Here is a 9,698-nt window from a genome sequence, read left to right as displayed (position 1 = left end):
GTTTAAGAAAACATGTCTACATCACACAAGCACCCCCACAAGCACCCACTGTAACCCCATTGGTAGAGGGAGCAAAGCAGAGATTCTGATTTCAGTGACACCATCCGCCCCAGGGCAATTCCACTGATTTTAACTGGGAGATCAAAATCAGGCCTCCAAGAGTTTAAGAACAGGCATGGATAGGGCCAGTGGGCAGAGTCATTAGAAGTCAGTGGTAGAAACCCCATAGTTCTACCAGGGTAGAACAAGTCAGGATTTTTGGCCCCACTTCAGCTTCCCAAGCATAGTCTGGGTGTCAAATTTCTGCTACAAAATGAAGGCACACTGAAGGTTCTTCATGTGGACTTCTTTCTTACCCATCTGAGAGAGATTGGAGGCACATGGTAGGGTAATGAGGTAAAGTGGAGGTGCACAGTAGGGTAATGTGCAATTGCCTGCATTGTGGATGCACAAAGGATTCGGTCTCCAGAGATGGCAACCCAGTCTTTCTAGGTGCTAGGTCCCCAAACCTCATCTGGGGGGTGGGCCTTTTGTCCCTTTGGTGGGCTCCACCCACCATCCCAGGATTTAAATAGGCTGGCATGTTTCATCCCCCACTGCAGAAAAAAATGCTGACATCCACCCTGCAAAGGGATACAGATAGAATAAAGAGATGCTTATCAGTCACCTTGGTGGGTCTGACAGGACTTTGCGCAAGGCTGCTGAATTTGAGCTGAGTTCCTGCACCGGAGTCAGTTTGGATATTGCTGACTCTGAACTTTGATGTAATTACACAGAAATAGAAATTCCTCAATGCATTGTAATGCATCCCACTCTGAGTCGTAAATGCATCCTGGCCTCTGTCCCATGTGTTTTTTATAACTTTGGTTTCAGATAACAAACCCTGATTGTACAACAGCCTTCCTGGACAGAAGAGCCAGAGCTGTAATGGGGCTAACTCCATCTGGACCATAATTCCCCTGGCTTCAGTGGAGTTACAGCAGGGACACATTTGACCTGAGCTGTCACTGTCTTTCTTCTAATTAGTACCCAACAGTAGTTGGCTCAGCGGCATGAAAGCTGGTTCAACTCAGGCAGAGCATTTGCTAGCCTGATCGAAAGTCAATGGCACTCTTTCCGCTGCCTTCAATGTGTTTTGGAATGGGCCCTAACAGAACCACGGTGTATGCTCAGATGTTGAACTATATCCAGCTATGATCAGGTTATCACAGTGCTAGCTGAGTCTCCCTAATGGATGGTCACCCAGTTTGTTAGAACTTTGGATCCCACATGCATCCAAGCCGCCTGACATGGAGTGGCTGGGCTTTAAGTCTCACCTGTGACACAGCCAGATTGGGCAAATGAAGCTCATGTGACCCAATCAAGCCTCTGGGGCAGATAGGGGAGAAGGCCTTGGGCCTCTGGGAAGAGAAGGAAGCACAAATCCCACATGACGTTCTGATAAGTAAGTTGGAGAAATGTGGGCTTTGCAGAACTACCATTAAGTGGATACATAATTGGTTAAACAACTGCAAACAAAGAATAACTATTAATGGAATGATGGATTGGAGGGAGGTGTCAAGGGATCTGTTCTGGGTCCGGTGTTAACGTCTTTATTAATGACCTGGATATAGGAATAGAGAGCATGCTGAAAAGATGTGCAGATGACACACAGCTGGGGGAATTGCCAACACTTTGGAAGATAGAGCTAAGATTCAGAGGGATCTTGATAAATTGGAGAACTGGGCTATAGATGACAAAATGAAGTTCAACGAAGACAAATGTGAGGTAGGGAAGAAAAAACTAATGCACAGATACAGAATGGGAGATAACCAGCTTGGCAGCAGCATTGCTGAGAAGGATCTGGGAGCTGTGGTGGATCACAACCTCAGCAGAAGTCAGCAGTGCGATGCTGTTGCACAAAAGCAAATGCAATTTTAGGTTGTATTAACAGAGGTATAGCAGGCAAGTCATGGGAGGCGATAGTATCACTTTACTCAGTGCTGGTTAGGCCTCAGCTGGAGTACAGTGTCCAGTTTTGGTCACCAGTGTCTAGAAAGGATGTGGAGAAACTGGAAAGAATCCAGAGGTGAGTGACAAAGATGATGAGAGGGATGGAACACAAGCCATACGAGCAAAGGCTGAAGGAACTGGCTGTGTTTTGTTTGGAAAAGAGATTAAAGGGGGACATGATAGCAGTGTTCAGATACTTGGAAGGCTACCATTAAAAAAGATGGAGAAAAGTTGTTCTCTCTTGCCACAGAGGGCAGGATAAGAGGTGATGGGGTCAAACTACACCACAGCAGATGTAGATTAAACCTCTGGAAAAACATCCTAACTGTAAGAAGAGTAGGACGATGGGACAGACCCCTAGGGAGCTTGTGGAAACTCCTTCGCTGGAGGTTTTCAAAAGGAGGCTGGAGCCATCTGTCTGGGATGGGTTAGATACAATAAGTCCTGCATCGTGGCAGGGGTTTAGACTAGAGGTCCCTTACGGTCCCTTCTAACCCTCTGATTCTATGAAGCAAGTAATGGGAGCGGATGCTCACTTAAAAGCAATGTGAAGGAGACTAGGAGGAGCTGCGGTGGAGGCACTGAACAGTCCTGGGAAGGACTGTAAGATGAGACAGAAGGTGGGCTGACAAGACAGACCAGGCCCTCCGAAAGGAGAGGCTTAGCCCTGTCTGAAACTGGCTTGAAGTCTGTGTGGTTTTGTGCTTGTTTTAGGATTGGTATGCCCTGGAAGGGGTGGGATTTTGTTAATGGCTTAGGAGGAGGCCAAGTCACTGCAGTAGCCAAACCATGCTGTGGAGTTTCTGAGGAGCCCTGCAAAAGAAAATCTGAAGCAGTGCTGCTGCAGAGCTGCCCCTCACCAGGAGGGGGTTCTTTGGAGGTGGTCACCCTGTTATTCTTTTCATTCACTTCAGTGGTCTTTGGCTCTGGCTGCAAAGGTCCAATGATATATGCGCCTCCTCTGATGTCATGTGTAGAGAGAGGCGACCAGGTTGCCAGGATCCACATTGGTTAGTGCTTTATGGGTCAAAATGCAAACCAACAGCCTGACTCCCACCTGGAAAATAACCAGGAGCCAGTGAAGACTCCAGGGCATGAGTTGTTTTCTCTCTGTGAAGCAGCCCTTTATATAATGGATGATGAAACACACCGGGTACTAATTTTGCTTTCACATCTGACTTACCATTGAAATCCAAGGAGTCGCATTGATGTATTATTCCTGGTTTAGCCTGCTCTGGCAGGAGCGGCAGGCCCAGAGGTGGCAGGATAATTTTGCGTGGAAAGCAGCAATGGTGGTTGAACCATCATGCCAGCAGCACACATTGCATCTCATTTATGTTGTTTTAACTCCATTGACTTCAGTTCAGTTACTCCATATTTAAGCTGAGATGAGTGAGAGGAGAATCAGGCACCATGGGGTTACTCTTGATCTACACCAGGTTTAGTGAGAGGGAATTGGCCCTGTGGAGTTTCTTCCCTGGGTCAGAGAGAGGGAAATTGGGATCAAGGCCTCTCGTATTTGATGGATTTGATCATTCTCCCCATGAAAGTGCATACGGGGGGAAGAATCAATAGTTTTGAGCCTACTGAGCTGAAAATATGTGTAAATAACAAAATAGAAAAGCTCTGCTGCAGAGTTAGAGAGAGGTTTGGAACAAGAAACTTGGATAATTCATATGGTCCAGGAACTCAAGAGCTGGTCAGCCTCGCTCTACTTTTCTCTCTTATCATGACTATAAACTCAGAGCGGCCTGGGTATATAAGGACTCTGGACTGCTATATTCCACATACTAGCAACTGGCAGGTTTCCCAGTAGCCTTTTTTAGAGAAGGCTGCTTTTGTGATTAGGGTACTGGGCTGGGACTCAAGAGATCTGGGGGCAATTCCTAGCTCTGCCACAGACTCTCTGTATGACCTTGGAGAAGTCACATAACCTGGGCTTTTCAAAAGTGCAGACGTAAACCAGAGGTGAGTCCATCCTTAGTTCCCGTGGGTCTCATTTCCCTGTCTATAAAAGGGAGATGGCTGACTATTTCGATTGTAATCTCTTGGGGCAGGGACTCTGTCTTGCTATGTGTATGTACAGTGCCTGGCACAAGTGGGCCCTGATCTTTATACTGTTATAGAAATAATAATATGTGGATTGGAGTGACAAAAGTAGCTAAGTGACAAGTTAGTCCAACACAAGAAGCCACCGTTGCCTGGACTAAAGAGCGGACATCAAATTTGTTCAGCTGTGCCTTTTTTTGATATAAACAGCTGAAGGCCTCATTATAACTCATCAATGGAGATCAGAAGCTTTCAACAGAATCATTTATCTGGGTAACTTTATGATCTGTATGGACATCGGTAGCTGAGGCAGAGGGCCCTTGTGGAAGTCAGGAGATGTGGTGTCAATTGTGCAGTGGCACCAGTGTAAATGCAGGGGTGGGTCTGGATTCAAAGCCCATTAGCTTTAGATCCATGTCCTAACTCCATCGACTTCCAAGGGGGGGCTCCAGATTTACACTGGTATTCCTGAGAATAGATTTTGTCCCCTCAGTTCTATTCCCAGCTCATGATCCCTGTTTGTGCCTCAGTTTCCCCATTTGGGAATGTGAATAATAACTTGCCTCCCAGGAGTGCTGTGCAAGTGCTGAGTAGTGCTGGTGGCCTGTGATATTAAGCAGGTCAGACTAGATGATATGGGGCTCCTTTTGGCCTTAAACTCGATGACACTGAGTTCGGTGAGGTTCATAAAGTACATATTTGTGGGGTTTTTTTCAGATAAAAGGTGCTCATCATTGTCATCACGACAAGTTAGTGGCAATCTAATCTGATGGTTCAGGGCAGAAATAGTTTGTTGCCACAGTGATCAGGAAGGACTCCATGTGCAAAGCTGCCCCACTGGCTAGCTGCATGAGGGGAAGGTTCTGCCTTTCTGGGAAGCATCAGGCATTGACCTCAGCTGAAGGCAGGATACCCACCTAAAAGATCTGGCACCGCAAATTCACCTTCTTGTGCAACCCCTCCCCCCCGCCAAATCGTTTTGCACTCGGCGGGGTGGGGGGAAGCTAGTTATGAAAAAGCCACAAAGCTCCAGAGGTCCCAGAAGGGGAGGATTTCGCTCCCACGCGTTGGTATCTCCAGCTCTCTTCTCAGCCGATCTTAGTCCGCTAGCCCAACGCTTCTCACTGACGTGCATCTCCAAGTGACTCAAGCCTGCGTCACCTCCTCCCAGCTAAAAGATTGTCCCCCCTCCCCTTTGTGTGAAAGGGAGGGGAGCGAGAAAGCAGCGCTCACCCAGGCTGTGGCTGGTCTCCTCGGGGTCGGAGCAGATCCGGGCGCAGGCAGAGACGTGGCTGGCGCTCCAGAGGGATGTGACAGCACTTGCCCAGCGACTGAGCAGAGGCGGAGATGTGGCCGTGTTTCCACACGGGCTGAGCAGAGCGGAGTGGGACCTGCTCGCACTTTTCACCGAGCCGCAGCAGCCCGGAGCCCTCCAGCTTTCTGCAGCGGGGAAGGTACGGGCGTGGACCAGCCGCTGCCGCTGGAGGACCGCGCTCGAGTCCAAGCCCAGCGCACAGATCTGGGGAGTTCATCCGTGCGTCAGAACAGGCCGCGCCGCGGGCCAGTTCCCGAGCTCAGGAGCTGGTCAGTTGCCCCGGGGCTGGGCGGGTGCGGGTGCCGGGGCGTGGGACAGCCGCTCTGCTCTCCTTGCCGCATCCCGGAGGAGCGCTTCGCTCACACCTCAACAACTGGGCGGCATCCGAGGGAGAGAGGTAAGACTCACGCCTTCCTTATGCCACAAGATCAGTACGTGCCCGGGCTTTTGTCTCTTACAATGTCCTGTGTCGCCGCAACTTCCCCTCGGTGGGTCTCCTCTCCCCCTTCCCAGGGAGCATCTCTTCAGACAGGGGATCGCCTGTTTTATTCCACCATTACAACCCGCCTCCACCCCAGTTGCTAAGCTACGGTGCTGAAGGGGGAATCAAACCTCTTTGGGAAGAAGGAAATCAGGGAGGGGCTGGTTTAAGGGGGTGGGGAGGGAGAGAAAGGAAATGAGGGCCAACTGGAATCTAAACATACACACAAAGGACAAGGACAAGGGTTACACAGGAAGGACTGGTTGAGAAAGTCAGAGAAAGAGAGTGATGTAAAAGAGTAAATGGTTTTTGCAGTAGCTGGGGCAAGCTGGCTCCTACCTCTGGTGGGGCTGAGTGGAATCCACAACCCAGCATCAGGAAACAACCCTGCAAATTCCCAAATGCCTCTGCTGAACTACATACAGGCTCCAGGCTTGCCAGGGTGACCTTGACTATAACACTGAGGAGGGAGGCAGAAAGCACATGCCACCATAAAGAATATTTAATTTCCAATTCCTGAGTTGTATTTAGTTATTTATTTGCATGCTGTGAATTCAGAGCAGGAGTCTTACTGGGGGTAGGGGCAGAAAATTGGCAGTAATATTTGTGTGTTCATCGGATTAAAGATGCCAGGAGGTGCAGGGATGGCTCATTTCCCCTCCTACATTTGTGCTTTTCAGTAAATCGCTGGGCATTCCCAAGGCCACATGTTCTTCTAGGTCTCACATTCTGGGCCAGATCCTCAGCTGGCGTAAATCAGCAGAGCATCATTGCCCTGGGTTAAGTGATGACGGCTTGCACCCGTGAAGACCGCACCCCCTGCTTAAAAGCTGAAGATCTGATGCTTGCTTCCACATCCTGGCAAACCCACCTGGGTCCAGGAATTGATGGTTGGGAGCGGATAAGGCGGGTGAGGTGGTATCATGTATTGGACCAGCTTCTGTTGGTGAGAGAGACGAGCATTTGAGCTTACACAGACATGGTGAAAGTAGAAATTCAAGAAGTAATGGGTGTAATCTGCCCCAAGGGAGATAGAGGTTAGATCTTAGGAAAACCTTGCTAACTATAAAGGCAGTTAAAGTCTTCCAAGGGAGGCTGTGGAATCCCCTTTATTGGAGGTTTTTAAGAGCAGGTTGGATGTCAGGGATGGTCTAGGTTTATTTGATCCTTCCTCTCAAAGTCCCTTCCAGGCCTACGTCTCTGTGGCTCTGTGATTTAAAAAATCACTTGGCCTAGGTATGGCTTTGAAAGTATCTGACTGAACATGCTGTGAACAGGTCAGGAAAGCTGGACTCTAGTTTAACTGGGTCTGTTCCAGGAGTGGGCGGTTGAGCCTCTGTGGCCTGTGAAGTGCAGGAGGTCAGACTAGATGATCACTATGGTCCCTTCAGACCTTAAAGTCTCTGAGAACTGTAATGTCATTGATCGAAAGGAGACCAGACTTCTGATCTACCATGCTCCAGTGTAAATCAGGAGCAGCTTCCCTGACATCAATCCAAAAGCTGTTTGCACCTTTCCTGGTGTAAATCTGGAATATACCATTAACTCCAGGGTCATTCTAGATTTATACCAATCTGAGAGGAGAATTTGCTCCACTGGGGTCACATCAACGTAAACCCACTGTAAGGTCAGAATCTGGCCTATTGCAATCAAGTGGACCAGTGTAAATCCGCAGTAATTCTACTGAGTTCAGTGGCGATGCTCTGAATTTACTCCAGTGTGAGTTAGATCAGTCTGGCCTTTACTGTTTACACACAAAGAGGTTCATTGTGTTACAATAGGCGAAGCTGATTGGAAATGAGGAAGCTGTGATTTGGGTTGCATCAGCTGTATTAGAACTCCATTCAGGTGCAGTTTTCCAGAAGGAATTTGCTGTCACGGTAGGTCATTAATCTGAAGCTAGTGCTGTTAACTGGGAAGGGAGTGCTCCTCTGCTCCAGCGGGAAAAATATCATCTTGTGAGTGTAATAAAGCTTGCAGCGTGCAAGGAATCATATGATCATTGGCTCTAACTGGCTTCAAGTTCAGTGTTACATTGTTGCAGCTGATGTATGTTTGCATATTACCAAATGAGAGATGAAAGGAGACCAAATCAGATGATTAAACTTGTCCAGACAATTCCTGACTAATGAAGTATGAAAATCCCCCTTCTCCGAATGTTGTTATGGATGATAAACACTGAGATACTCCTTTATAATCACCCCATCTGGGCTCCTGGGGGCTTTATCCAATGGACTCTCAATAAAGAGCTAAGAATATTATTTTACATGGTATCACCTTGCATCCCAAATCAGGACATATGCATGAAATGCAGCCATCTGGGTGGTGGAGCAGGAACTCAAAACACGTGGGAAGGTTTTGCTGGCTTAGCCCCTACTGTTAGTTAAAGGGCCATAGCATCATTAGTAACATCCATGCAGAGGACACAGAATTTCATTATTTAAATCTATCCAGGTATTTATAGGCCTGTTGTATATGAAGGTCGGATGCCTCAGGGCATGAATGTAAGCTGCTATCCAATTAGAATGGTAACATTTTGTCCCCACTCTGCCCTGGGGTAAGTGCCTGGGCAAGAAGGAATCAGGCTCTGAGTGCCTAATTCTCTTTGGAAAGCCCCCCCGATGCCAGGCACGCAGCTGATCCCCCTCAGAAGGATGGTTTGTCCCTGTTGAGATTTGGCCCCCACCTCTAGTTTCAGCTGCTGAGGTGCACCTGATGGTAGCGAAGTCATCCCCTGCTGCTGCTAAAGCTAGCAAGCCTGCTTGGAGCGCAGACTTTCCTGGTGAGTCAGTGTAAATCAACTAACACACTCACCCCACAATAGGGTACAGAGTGTGCCTGCCATTTGTTTCGACTGAGTCACGCTAGAAGTCGGCCTGTCATTTTTGTTGTCGGGTGTGTTGATTAAATGTAACTAATTAACATAGATGGTCTGGGGGTGAGGGGAGAAACCCTAATGAGTCCAGATGGCAGTGTTCCAATGGGGCCAGCTAGGAAGGAGGGAAGGAAGATCAGATCTGGAGCCTGGCATCCCTGAGAGCAGGAACCCTTCTCGTTGTTTGGCTGGCAAAGTGATGTGGCTTGGATTGTACGCGTGGTTGTTCTGAGAGAGAGAAGACCAGGGGATGTGCAGTAAAAGCAGTGCCAGGAGCTGATTCGCTTCCACAATCCAGGAAAAATTCTCCTTTTGGGACTACATGGTGCAGTTTGGATGCAACATTCCTTTGTTCTTGTGTGCGCACAATGCCCCCCTCCCCCCATTGTGAGTTCTAGGGCTGAGCTGTCTAGCTCTCATCACTGTAGTATCTGGGCACCTTCGAATCAGCAACGGATTCTGTCCTCGTGACCCCCTCTCCCCCCATGAGGAAAGAAAGGATTAGATCCATTCTATGGCTGGGGAGCTGCAGCACCAGTAGATTAAATGATTTGCCAAGGTCACCCACTGAGTCTGTGGCACAGTTTGGACTTGAACCCATGATGCTGCAGTCCTGGTCTCATGTCCTATCCCGTAGAGTTTGCTTTTTGAGAGGAATACAGAGCTTGTGGTTAGGGCTTGTGGAACTGGGGTTTAATTTGCTGCTCAGCCATAGACACGCGGTATGACCTTGAGCAAGTCACTCAGGCCCAGCTCCTAAGACCATTGATTTAATCTCTTTTGCTTCAATTTCCCACCTGTACAACTGGGATCGATCACGCTTTGTCTCCTCTATTTAGGCCAGAAGCTCGTCAGGGCAGGTACTCTCTCTTCCGATGCATCTGCACAGCGCCTGGCACAATGCGACCCTGATCTTGGTTGGAACCAGGGACGGAACAGGGCCCAGATCCACCACAGATAACTGTGGCCTTCCCCACTGCTGACAC

At 48.6% G+C, this 9,698-nt stretch overlaps 1 protein-coding gene across 1 annotated transcript in view; it reads left to right on the top strand.

Annotated features, from left to right (window-relative positions):
* Positions 1 to 4,674: 4,674 nt before the first annotated feature.
* Positions 4,675 to 9,698, top strand: part of SLC6A17 (solute carrier family 6 member 17) — a 53,564-nt gene continuing 48,540 nt past the window's right edge. Inside the window, exon 1 of the mRNA XM_032804894.2 lies at positions 4,675 to 5,753. The gene's annotated coding sequence lies outside the window, so the exon portion shown is untranslated. The remainder of the gene's footprint in view (positions 5,754 to 9,698) is intronic.

The sequence above is a fragment of the Chelonoidis abingdonii genome, chromosome 4 (genome assembly GCF_003597395.2).
Source record: "Chelonoidis abingdonii isolate Lonesome George chromosome 4, CheloAbing_2.0, whole genome shotgun sequence".
NCBI classification, from domain to species: domain Eukaryota; kingdom Metazoa; phylum Chordata; order Testudines; family Testudinidae; genus Chelonoidis; species Chelonoidis abingdonii.
This window is presented reverse-complemented; position numbering and strand designations above follow the sequence as displayed.